The 13,397-nt window shown below is 46.3% G+C and overlaps 1 long non-coding RNA gene across 1 annotated transcript in view; it reads right to left on the bottom strand.

The window, feature by feature from the left end:
- The window catches only part of LOC105853856, a 12,003-nt gene extending 3,642 nt beyond the window's left edge, over positions 1 to 8,361 (bottom strand). Inside the window, exons 1-2 of the long non-coding RNA XR_001145607.1 lie at positions 8,305 to 8,361; positions 1,802 to 1,918 (exon numbers count right to left, since the gene is read on the bottom strand). This is a non-coding gene — a long non-coding RNA (uncharacterized LOC105853856). The remainder of the gene's footprint in view (positions 1 to 1,801; positions 1,919 to 8,304) is intronic.
- Between the last annotated feature and the right edge of the window lie 5,036 nt (positions 8,362 to 13,397).

Below are 13,397 nucleotides of genomic sequence, written 5' to 3'. Positions count from 1 at the left end.
GAGAGAGAGAGAGAGAGAGAGAGAGAGAGAGAGACCGACAGCGAGAGACCGACAGCGAGAGACCGACAGCGAGAAGAGACCGACAGCGAGAGAGAGACCGACAGAAAGAGAGAGACCGACAGAGAGAGAGAGAGACCAACATAGAGAAACCAACCGGGAGAGGAAGAGACCGACAGACAGAGCGACCAACAGACAACAGACAAAGAGCCCAAAAGCAAGAGACCGGCGCGGACCCAGAGAGGGAGGGAGGGAGGGCAGGGGGAGCGGCCCTCCCCCTTCCCCTTCCTTCTACCCACACCCATCCTCACAGTCTCAACCTCTTGGGGTGCTCCCGTCCTCCCGCCCCTTTATTCCCAGATCGCACACTCTGCCAGGCACCTGGGTTAAAGCTTCCCACTCTTGCAAAGACAAAATCAACTGTAATTGGGCCTTATAACTTGTAAAATGCAGACAACTGCTTGTTATCCACATGGGGCTTCCTGGGAATCTGGAATTTCTCAGGTCTTAGAGCTACCCCCACGCCCCCAAGTCCACTAGCAATCGGGGCCCTGGACAGACTATTCCATCGGACAATAGCAAATAAGTCCACTGTGCCAGGTGGGCGGGGGGCGCTGCTGTGATGGACCACGCAGCTGCAGACTGTGATGGCCTCCATTTCCACTGTAGCATGAGTACTCTGGAGGGAGAGGTGGTCAGTAATACAGAAAGACAGACAGACAGCTGACTGTGTTGGGACTCCACCCAGTGCTAGAGGCAGTCGGGAGGAAGAAGAATTGACTGAGGAACTTCAAGGCCTCTTGAAGGAAGTGGGGTTTGAACTGGGACGTGAGGGTTTGAGGAGAGTTCTGGTTCTGGGGGATTTAGGTGCAGGTATAGGGATCATACTGAGCAGAAGGGCTGGAGCACAGGCCAGCTCCTTCTAAGAACCTACAAAGGTTCATAAATATAAAGGGGAATCTGTTGTTTTAAAACAGATTGGTTTGCAAATGTTGCTATTTTTCTTAAGCTAATCGTGGACCCTACTAATGGCCCCTTATTGGTGCCAATTACTGGGTATTGGCTATAATTTTCCAAAGTGCTACCGGTAAGTTCAATGAAAACTTTCCTTAGCTTGCTTTTGCCATTGGGGAAGCACAGATCAGGAGGAAATGAAGTCAGTATCCTGTCCTCCCCTCTTCCCCTACCCTACCCTGCCGGGATAGGAGGCGGCCACCCACCCACCCAGTGGATATGGACCAGGGACGCAAGTTTGCCCAGACCCTGTACCGCCCCCCCCCCCATTGCACTTGTGGCCTCATCATTGAAGTCACTGGGCAGGGATTCCAAATTTAGGATTCAGGTCCCTATGAGTATGTCAGGTGTCCTATAACCATCCTGGCCTTTTCCATTAGCATATTAATCATGCCTGTTCCTTAATCTCTTAGCCTTTTTAGCTTGCAAAATACAGTCAATTCCCTCTTACCAGCTGGGCGCTCTGAGATTCCAGCATTTCCACCTTAAGCCCCTCCCCCTGAAGCCAGCTAGGAGATGGGGCCTGACAAGCACTTGGGTTTTTCAGTGGGGGAAGACACCTAGAAGCGCCAAGCTTGGGTGGCAGGGGGCCCAGAAAATGGAGTCCGCAAGGTTAGGGATGCCACTTTGAGAAACAGCTGGCTGGGCTCAAGGCAAGGAGGCCCAAATTTCATCGGAAGGCTATAGACCCACTGGCTCCCTCTGACCATGCTGGTGAACAGGCTTTCACTCCTTACAGAAACCAGGCATTCACTTCATCACAATGAACTTTTTCATGACTGTTACTCACTTATTCCTACGTTGAGCTCCTTTATTCCGCGAACGACTATTCAGCATTTCAGCATCATCGTGTGCTCTCTATGCTCAGGAACAGGCACTGAGTCCCTCCCTACCAGGAGCTCTTGTTCTGTTAGGAAATAGATCACACGTTTTAAGGAGCAAGAATACTTTTCTTTGTTTCTAATCCAAGAAGGAGCGAGCAGATTAAGAAAGGGTAGAAAGTTGTGAAAGGTTAGAAAATGTATGTTCATTATCAAAATTTGGGAAAATGAAGAAAAACAAAAACATGCTCTTTCCAGAATCATTTCTAATTATGCGACTTCTGAGCTGTGTTGATTTTAGCTAGTTAGCCTCAGGAGCCTCTAGTTTCACACCTGTGAAGTGGGAGCCATTCCCTTACAGGATTGTTATGCAAAGATATGTGGTAATCTATAAAAGTAAAAAGCCAAACAAAGAACTTGTAACTTAATATGTCCTTGCTATTTTACAGATATTGAGTATTATTTCATAATTAACATCCGAAGACAATGAAATGCCATTGTTACATTTCCTGCCAGTCTTTAAAAAAATACATATTTTTCCCATAGAGTTTGTGATTCAACTCAATATGCAGTTCTACAGCTTGCGTTTAAAATTTTTACTTCAAATTATAACAGGAGTTTCTTTGCGTTGTTGAAAAAAAAAACTCTTGTAAACATAATTTAGTGGCCGCTAAATACTATAAATTCTTTTTGCTTTCACAGAAACTCTCAAGGTTATGTGTTAACTATATCTTAACAAAGCTGGAAAATAAATTTTAAAAATACAAATTCTTATACCAGTGTCTCCTTTATCCTGTACACATGACGACCCCATGACCTCACCCATACCAGGTATTTGTTGAAGATAATTCTGGAACATTTGTTCCCATGCCCGGCATGCAGATCTAGTTATGTCCTGAGACATCTGTCAGAATGGTCCTTTCTCAGGCATCTCCACAAGCATCTGCCCTTCTGTACACCCGTTGGCAACCAAGACATTCTGAGCCCTGTGGTACCATGTTATAACTCGACAAACCCCTGCCTCCAAGGACCCTCTTATTCTTCACCTAGCCATCCATGCCTCTGCCTACACCTTAGGACCCATAAGCCTCAACTGTGGGTTACTTAACGACTCTGGATACCAGTCCTGCTTTCACCTTGCCAGTCTGTCAACAATGACCTCCACTGCTTGACAAACTCGCTTTGATGTCACCAAGATAGTAGGTGTGGAGGTGAGCAGTGTCGCCATGGCAAACCTTGGGAGGCTCAGATTAAACTTCTGTGTCTGGAAGAAGGTTAATAGCCCCCCCGTGCGCCTAGTGAGACCCAAGCACTGGTGTGGTGGAGTGTCCAGGCGGTCCCCCCCCCCCCCCCGCTTTCTGAATGTTGCCACTGGTGAGAACAGGGAGTCAGTGAAGGCAGAGGGCTGTGAGTGGGTACTTGTCTTGGTTCATTTCTTCATTTGGTAAACCCCTGTAGGTCCTTTGAGTTTCTCTAGATTGGGACTGGAATTGCAAATAGATCTCTTGCTGTGGGGGGGAGGGGGGAAAGGAGCTAAAGCCAACAAAGAGATTTGGGGACACTGTCCTGCCCTCCAGCTTCAAGGCAAGGACATATCAGAGAGTCAATATCAAGTAGGTGGTCTAGGACTCTAGAACATGAAACTTTCTTGGGAGAAGAGAATAAAAGACCCTCTGGGGTTCTAGGAGTGGCATGGGATTCTAGTGAAAGGGATAGCCCAAGGGTAAGAGCTTGAATGAAAAGTATCTGTTTTAAGTAAGTGGGAAGAGAATACCCATTCTCTTTAATGCATGGTATGGGGACATCTGATTATTGGGGGTGGGGAAAGTTTGCTATCTGCAAAAGTGAATTTCAGAGTTAAATAACATTCTGGTCTTGGTTGCAAGACCATTCTGGTCTTGGTTGCAAACCACAGACTCTGATTCTAACTAACTGAAGCAGAAAAGGGGGTTGTTGGAAGGCTGTCTGTTGGGGAATTTCACTATGGAAACAGAAAGAACCAGTTTCAGGAAAGGGGTAGGAACGAAGGGAAGCAGGCACAGCCAGGATCATGTCACAGGTCCTTTCCAGAGACTTGCCATGGCTTTTTTGGGCACCTGGCTGCTGAGACCTCCAGCAAAAGGCTGCTGTCTCCTGCAGTGCTGTAAACTGCACAGATTCCAAAGTCCAGAGGGAGACAGCATCTGACTGGCAGACCTTGGGGTCACATCCCAGATACTTAGCTGCCAGTGGACAGGGAGAGGGAATATTTTCTTCTACTTTGCTTTAAATGATCACTATGTTTGGAGACTGAGCAATCCAAACCAAAATTGTGCAATTATAGTCACTGATGTTTCTTGAACAGTAGCTATGGCTAGGTGTTGGGCCAACGGCTTTACATATATTATTTCATTTAATCCTGAAAACAACCCTGCAAGGTGGACCTTATTATTATCTTTACAGAGGAGGAAGCTGAAGATGCCCAGGTCACATGACTAGTAAGGGTAGAACCGAGATTTGGTCCAAGCTCCATCTGGCTCCAGAGTCAATGTTTGCACTTCTTCACCATGCGTCGAGAGGTCAAGAACAGCAAACAAGGTGTGTGTGTGTGTGTGTGTGTGTGTGTGTGTGTGTAGTAAATTGGGAAGACGGGGACAATGATATGGTGAAAGATATAATCTGGACTTTTAGCAGTGAACTTAATTAGTTTATATACATATTGATTCTCATTGATGAATAACTGAAATTTATATAGTATGATAATGCAATATTACTTCAATAAAAATATACAGAAATTTCAGATAAAATTAAAAGCAAAATTTAAAGATGACAGCAAACAATAAAACCATAGACAACACATAAATTATATAAGCAGTAAAAACCTAGAAGAAAACAGGTGACTAGTCCTCTGCTCCTGACAGTAGGAAGAGTCTTTCTAGGGCATAAAGGTAAACAAAGAAACAAAGGAGGACACAAAATGTGGACTTGGCTATGCAGAAGTAGAAAATCTACATGTTGGGGCCCTCCCTGGTGGCACAACGGGTTAAAGCACAGCACTAAGAAGCTAAAATCACTTCAGCGTGAGTTCGATTCCCACCCCAGAGGTGACCCACATGGCGCGGCAGACCTCTCCTGACCTGCCTGCTGCTCCCCTCAGCAGTGTATTTCATCAGTAGGTCTATTCTGCCCCCCCACTCTGTCTCTTGTGAATCCTCTCACTGCCCCTGTGCTTCTGGCCTGTACCCCAGTTCTGTATGCATAAATAAATGAATCTTAAAAAATAAAGAAAATCTACATGTTTTAAGAGATTTAATTCTATGTATTTATTTATGCACAAGAACTGGGGTGTAGGCCAGAGGTGCAGGGGGTGGAGGATTCACCAGAGACAGAGTGGGGAGCAGAACAGACAGACCTATGGAAATACATTGCTGAGGGGAGCAGCAGGTGGGTCAGGAGAGGTCTGCTAGGAGGAGGGCTAGCTCCCTGAGAGGGTATTGGGGGGGTTTGGGGGGAGTAGGACTCAGTAGGCTGGTGATAGCTTGATAGTGCTGAGACTTTAACCCCTGCACCACTAAGGAGGCCCTACATATTTTGAAAATGACACCACAAGCAAGATCAGAAAGCAAGGAATATTCACAATATATGACACAATTTCCATAATTTTGATACACAAAGAAATCTTACCAATCCACAAGAAAAAGACAAACATCTCCTTAGAAAATTAAGTAAAGGACATAACTGGCAATTGACAAAACAAGAAATACTAATGGCCTACCAGAGCAAGAGGTTGGGCATGAAGAATAAAGAGGGCGAGGACAGGGGGTCTAAAGGAAGATGGCTCCTTTTGTGATGGGTATAGTGTGGAATTTATATCTGAAGAGGTGTGGACCTATACCTCCAAATCAAACAATGTTATAAACTGTTACTGCAAACAAAATAGTATAGGCTAGTAAATTAGGAAAATATTTTATATATATATTTGTTCCTATCTTCATTTCCTACTAGTCAACATTTTGTACACATTTCTGTATGTCACTTTCTTAAAAAAAAGTTGAGTTTTATTTATCTATGCATACAAGAACTGGGGTATAGGCCAGAGGTGCAGGGGATGAGAGGATTCAGCAGAGACAGAGTGGGGAGCAGAGCTGGAAGATCTATTGAAATACACTGCTAAGGGGAGCAGTGAGAGAGACAGGAGAGAGCTGTGTCATATGGGTCACCTCCCTCTCAGGGATCAAACTCATGCTGCAATGGCTGCAGATAGCTTCATAGTGGTGAGCCCTAACCCCTTGCGCCACCAAGGAGACCTTGGGAAATATTTAATATTATTATAAAACTGCAAATCAAAATACTAGATGCCCACCTCTAAGTTTTTACTCATTAAGTTGGCAAATATATACATATTTTAATTTCTTTTAATCATATTTATTTTAATAATATTCAAATGTCAGCAAGAGTTTAGGGAAGCAGGTTTTAAAAATCAGCTTTATTGAGGGATAATTTAGCTATAATTTGCTGTGACCATTTGAATTGTACAATTCAATGAGTTTTGACATACATCTACCCATGAAACCACTGCCACAATCAAGATACTGAAAAAAATCCATCATCCCCAAACCTAGCCCATGAACCTTGATAGTTCACCTCTGTTTTGTATAGTCCATCTCTTTCTCCACCTCTGACCCCAAGTTACTATTGATCTGCTTTGTGTCCCTACAGTCTTGTTTGCATTTTCTAGAATTTTATGCAATGTGATTATATACATCACATGTTGGTCTTATTTATGTCGCTAAGCATAATGTTTTTGAGCCTCATCCGTGTGTGTTCCTTATATCAGTAACTTGTTCCTTTGCAATATTGAGGGATAGTCTATTGGAATAAATATACCTTTTTTTCTTTTTAAGAATTGTATTTACCCAGTGATAGCCATCTGGGTTGTTTCCAATTAGTGGGGACTGGGCTATTGTGAATAAAGCTGCTTTGTAAATTGGTAAGGTCTTTTAATAAGTCAATTTGGTACTGTGTGTCAAAATATTAAAAATATACATACCAGAATTACCTGCTACCTGGGATTTGCTTCTAAAATAATCCACTGGCAGGGAGAAATAGTTGAAAATGTAGGTGAAACAAGATTGACCTTCGGTTGATAATCATTGAAACTAGGAGGTGGGCGTGTGGGGGGATCTGTTTTATGAGTTTATATTTTCATATGGTTGAAAATTTCTGGCAAAAGGTGTTAGTATTCATACCTTTTGATGCAGATAAGAAATTATATTTATAATAATGGGAAATGGTAAAAATTTAAATACTCAACAAAAGATTGGGTGAATAAATTATGGCACAGTCACAGAATGAAATACTATGGCATCTTTAAAAATCATTTTTTCAAAGCATATTTAATGACATTGGAAAATGCAATATACATTTTATATGAAAAATGCACGTTACAATACAGTTACATACAGTATGATTCTGTTTTTATTAAAAATATATAATAAATATAAATACAAGACTGGAATGTTAATGATGGTAAGCTATGCAGTAGAATCACAAGTGATTTTTATGATTTTTTCGCTTCCTTTCATTTCCTGTATTTTGAAAATGTCTACAATGAGCATATGATACTTTTATAATCTTTTTTTAATGGAGGAAAAAATAATAATTTCATTTCTGTTTGGTACTTTATACATTTTTCTAGATTCTGTTTCCTTATATTGTCTTATTTTTAACCCCATGAGATCAATAGGACCGCTTTTAAAAAATATTCCTACAGACCCAAAGTTGTTTATTCTCAGGACTGGATGAAACCTTATAGATTAAGACTGACTCCCTCATTGTTTAGGTGAGAAAACTGAGGGTCAAAGAGGGGTAGTGACTTGCTTAAGGCTCTTCAGAAAACAAGTGTCAGAGCCAGGGCTAGAAGGTAAGTTCCTGAGGCCAACTTGAAGGACCTCTCAGCCAGTGTGAGAAAGAGGGTCCCAGGTGAGCCAAGTTGTTAATGAAGGCATTCTCCAACAGGATGCCTCAGGGATGAGATAACTTCCCTGACCCTTAACCCTGGCCCCAGATCTAACCTGAATCTCTTCATCTGGACTGCAATGGACCCCTCAGGCCCACATACAAATCACTCTCCCCAACCCTGGCCAGAGTCAGAATTCTCAGAAGTGTTGTACAAGGAGCACTGATTCCATCCTGCCCACCCACCTTCCTACAAATTTGTGTGGTCCAAAGGGGATTAAGGGCAGAATAGGAATGAATCAATACAACCTTCTCCCTTCGGGGCACAGGGCTTGCTTGGCATTTTCTTATAGGCAGGCAGGCAGGCAGGCAGGCAGGCAGGCAGGCAGGCAGGCAGGCAGGCAGGCGGCAGGGAGGCAGGCACTTTTTAACTGGAAGGACAAGGGGTTAAGTCCATAGCTCCACTGGAGGATGCTCAGGGCCAGCGTCCTAACTTGGCAACAGTCTGGCTTCTTCGAAAGAGCACACCTCTTACCAGTCTGTCCAGGCTGCTGGATGGGAAGGGCCGGACCAGAGGCCTTTGCCTGGGTCCCTAGTGAGTTGAGGGAAGGGAGTGGCCCAACACTGGGCGGTCCTTGAAAGGCCTTTGGGAACAGGGGCGGGGCCGAGGGCGGGGAGTGTGGAGACTTGCTGGCCACCAGAAAAGATGGGGAGTGGGGGGAGGGAGAAGCTGCAACCCCAGAGCCCGATTCTGGAATTGGAGTGCTAAAAACAAATGAACCATCCCCTTTCCCTCTCCGTTCCAGGAAGCTCTGTCAGAACTTCTCAGTGCTTGGAACCCTCCATGCCAAGGTGACTGGGACTCTTCTAAAGAAAGTAGGTCCCCTGTCCCTGGCCGCACAACAGGTTAAAGCACAGCACTGTGAAGCTAGCCGCAGCCACTTCAGCAGGTGTTCCTTGCCCAGTCAGGGAGGTGACCCACATGGCGCTGCAAACCTCTCCTGACCAGCCCGCTGCTCCCCTCAGCAGTGTACTTTGTCAATCTGCCTGTTCTGCTCCCCACTCTGTCTCTGGTGAAACCTCGCATTGCCCCTGCTCTTCTGGCCAGTACCCCAATTCTGTATGCATAAATAAATACATCTTAAAAAAAAAAAGAAAGAAGTAGGCCCCCCCAAAGTGAAATTTGTCTTCCTGCCAGAAAATTAGACCAGTGTGTCTTTCTCAGAGCCTTGGTTTCCCTCATCTGTACAATGGAGCAGCAATAGCCTACCCGATCCCCCTTCCTTTGGGGGAGTAGGAGAGAATGCAAAAGGCAGAATCCCATACTACATCCTTGAAGTATTTTACTTGCAGGCTCAGCGTGAAGGGAGGCACACATAACACTCATGCGTTTCCTGACAGGCACTGGAAAGCTAGGCATTTGCCTTAGGCCTTTTTCAAGGACTGAGACTCTGCCTCTCCACCCCACCCACGGAGATAAAATTTCCAGGGGTGGTATGTGTATTTGGGGGCTAAGTGCTTGTCTCTCTAGCCTCCCCAATCTTGTAGGGGAGATCTATCCTAACACTGCCCAAAGATTCAGGGGACCTCCCTTATGCATCATTTGGCCAGGTGGAAAGAACTCCTTTGGTGGCATGAGCTGGCCCCATCTTTGAGTCTGTGGTACATTGTCATCCAATACCTCTTTTGGATGCTTGTTGCCCAACATTGAATTGAAGGGCCTTACAGTGTGGTCAAGGAAACAGCTTATATGAAACACCTAGAGAATAAGGCAAGAGAACAGAGCACCAAGGTTGAGGTCAAAAAGGGAAACCAAACTAGGTGAAATGTTGAGAGTGGTCAGAATCAGGGAGGAGAAGTCTTGAACCTGGACTAGGTGGATTTTAGGTATAGAAGGATGGGTGAATATCACAGGCTGGAGGAACATGGCGAATCCTATGGGGTCAGGGGTGGTGTGCAAAAAGAACAAAGGCTAAAGAGAGCAGTGTGTATTGGGGGAGGCAGACCACTGACGAAGAGGGTGTAAGGACATGCTAGAGTTCTGAAGAGAATGTACTGTACTGGTGGGGGGATAGACTTTGTTTCTTTTTGGAAACAGCTTGGCCTCAGAGACAGGTGTGTGATGGCCTCCTCTGTTCCCTTAACTCCTGAGCCTGGCCTACTACACACTTGGCTCAGGCTTAGCTCTTCACCCCAAAATTCCCCTCCATGCTTGCAGGACTAAAGGGTGACCTTGAAGATGAGGAGACTGATTCCACAGACAAAAGTCAGTGTAATTATTTGACAGTCATACTGTGAACATGTGGGTCTCTGCGTGGGTGGCGTGCTTGCATGCGTGCGACCCGGCAAGCACACACAAAGCATGGCTTGTATTCTGTCAAGCTGAAGGCAAGCAGGTGGCAACCTGTTTGGCACCCATGTGAGGCAGGCTGCATGGCAGAAAGGGCACAGGACTTGGATTCAAATACCTGCCCAGCCATTGCCCATCTGGGGAATCCTTCTTTGCCTCTGAGAAATGGGCATCAGCATACCTACCCCATTAGGCTGTGTAGAGGGGCCCATCAGATGAATTGTAAAGTACCTGGCTCCTAACAGGTACTCCGGGACACTCCTGTGCAGACAACTCTGATGGTAACTTGGTATCCCTTGTCCCCTCCCATGTTACCCCTCCCCCACGACTGCCTGGAAACCTGATTTTGCACCAGTTCCCACCAAGTCCCAGCTCCTTGGAGGAAAGTGCTGTGCAAGGCTGTGCCAGGCACTGTCTGTTCAGGAGGGGGCTACCAACATGAAACAGAAGCAAAATCTTGAACTTTGTGGAAGCTAGGTGGTAGGGGGGGTTCATAGCCCCATGCACTTGTCTGTGTAGCTTTGACACCCACAGTAACTGTACAGGGAAGCGGAAGCACTTCTTTTCCACAAAAAGTTATAATCCCACAGAAGAGAAGCCAATAAGCAACTAATTTTTGTGCCAGGCAGAATGAGCCAGGAGGCCCTCAAAGCGGGCCAGAGTGCTGTGCAGTCAGACAGGAGTGAGGGGAAGATGACTTCACCTGGGCTGCAAGGAGGGCGGGTCCCTGGGGGAGGGGGAAGGAAGCTGGGCCTTGGATGAAAAGAATTTGGTTTGGACCAGGTGGGGGGCAGCCGTGGTCCAGGCTCAGAAACAGTTGCCAGCAGCACAGACTCTGGAACAGAATGTGACTTGGTGTGCCTTGGAGAATTGCAGTCCAGTTGGGTGTGACAGGAGGAAAAATGCATTAACCCCTTAGCACCAGATAAACAGTTGTGGAGGGGGCTTACCTGCTCAGGTTAAGTTGTTCTTTGCAAGTGAAGTGCAGGGCCAAGAGGGGCCAATGCAGGGCAGCTGGGAGATGTGGACAAAGGCCTGCGGAGCTTGACTGACCTGGTCACTGGGGTGTTTGTTGAAGTGTAGCACTCCAGGTGTAGACTGGAGATGAGGGTGCTGAGTGAGGATCAGGTGGATCTGCTCAGGGTCCTGAACTCAGGGCCGAACTTAGAAGAAGCATGATGAGCAATGGAGGGTAAAAGGTTTTTCCTGTCCATGCCACCTCAGCCTGTCCTGTGGGTAACCCAGAGGACAGCTCCCCCCACCCCTGTTAGTTTTCCTTCTTTTCTAAGGAGTAGTTTTCAAAGTAAAGATGGGTGGTGTTTTAAGCCACTATGAATTAACTCCTTGCCTGTACAGAGGAGATTCTAATCCAGTATTTACCACCTTTCAGAAGGAGAGCAGGTCTCCCTCAGGATAGGAAGGGACAAAAGGGAGGGTCACTGGAGAACAGGGCTGGTGAGTGAAGAGGGAGACTCCATTTGGCTGGGGATAGATCTTGGCAGCTGTTAGGGAGGACCTCAGACTTCAAAAGGACAGGGTGGGGCAAGGGAGCAAAGACCAACAACTTTCTCTAGGTCCCAGTTATTTCTCCTGGGGGTCCTGGGTGCCCCTCCCTGATGGTCTTCTTCCTCAGTTTGGCCCTCTTCTGTACTGTGATCCCCATCTGTCTCTACAACATGAAGGAGACAACCAAGAACAGCCCAGAGTACTTTCTGGAACATGGATGGATCTGGGTAAAGACAGTGTCAGGTTGCTCTGCACCTTGGAGCACCAGCTTAACTTATGCTTCTTAGGCAGGTGCCAGGAGAGAAGGCCCCAGAAGTCAGCAACCATGGGACAGGACAGTGACCCTTAAGACCTGGAGAAATCCTCCATTAAAGTGATGGCCTTTATTAGCCAACCAAAAGCACTCCTTGGCTAGCTGTATTTGGGAGGGTCTGGGGATATCAAAGGTCCAAGTTCTCCCTTTATGGCCAATATTTGGCAACCACAGTCATTCCTTTTTCCACCGTCATTGCTGACGTTTTCTGACGTGATAGGTACTTTATTATTATCAGCATTAGCTAATAGGCTTCAAACACAGTAGCTCAGTATCAAGTTCATCCTCATAGCTCCCCAGAATGGGAACCAGGCTTAGAGAAACAAAGAACTCAAGATAACTCACTGAAGGCCACACAGCTGGTGTGGAGGCTGGATTCAAACTCAGATCTTACTGACTCCCAAACTTACATACTATGTGCTTCCACTGTCTCAGCAGGCTTTGTGCCTTGCTCTTCACTAGGCATGCCTTCTCCCAATTAGTAGATTAGTCATGTGTTGACACTTCCAGTCTCAGTCTAATGGCTTGTTTATTTAACTGATGGATGCTGCTCCCCATTTGAGGCCATTAGCATTTAAACAAAACAAAACAAAACTGTTGAGGCTGGCAAAGTGACACTGTGTTTACTGTTTTTCTCCCAGAGTTAATTGTGAGCATTTTCCAAATATGTATTTTGATGTGCTAACGGCCCCTAAAGAGAACTTCGGAATCATTTAGTAATCTCCTCTTGCAGCTCCAGCCCCACTCCTCGCTATCTCCTAGGTGAGGGGGACAAATGGCCTGTGGGGTGTGTCCTGGCTGCAACAGAGAAGGCGGATAGCGCTGGTCCTATTCGGAACAATTAGGAGGCAAAGAGGCTGGGCCCGCCAGCAAGTCCGCCCTCGTGGCTTAGCCCAGAGTATCCCCCCTCCACACTTGGGGAGGGAATTTCATATTTTTTTTCAGGACAATAAAAGCATCTGTGCCAAGGCAGAGGAGGAGGCTGGGCGCTCCGAGGCATCTCTGCCCGAGTCTCTGGACACTGTCCGATTGTTACTTTTCAGTTTCTGCTGGGATCACTGACCGTGTCCATTCAGAGCAGGCCGACTTGGGTGAAGATAGTGAGGAAGGATAGGGAGGACCTGTCATGCTGGGGATAGAGGGACGTGTGTGAGGGGGAAAGAAACTGGACTGACTCTAAAATGACCAGGTTACAAATGAGCTGCTGCAAAGTACAGGGTAAATCTTACATCCATAAATGGGAGGAAGGAGCGGTTCCACCATCTCCCCCCTCCTTCCCTTGGGGTAACTGCGGTAAACAGGTCCAGTGCATTTGCAGCCTCCCTCCTCTGACACATTGGGGTTCAGCTGACCTTGGGGTAAATGAATGAAGAGCTACGGGTTTGATCCTTATATGGGACAGTTTGCTGCGGGGGGGGGGGGGGGGGGGGAGTCTGGCAACTTCCTTCCTCCCAGCTCC

The sequence above is a fragment of the Condylura cristata genome, unplaced genomic scaffold (assembly GCF_000260355.1).
Source record: "Condylura cristata isolate star-nosed mole 26May11 unplaced genomic scaffold, ConCri1.0 scaffold00019, whole genome shotgun sequence".
Classification (NCBI taxonomy): domain Eukaryota; kingdom Metazoa; phylum Chordata; class Mammalia; order Eulipotyphla; family Talpidae; genus Condylura; species Condylura cristata.
Note: the sequence above shows the minus strand (reverse complement) of the source record. Positions and strands in the feature narration are given on the sequence as shown.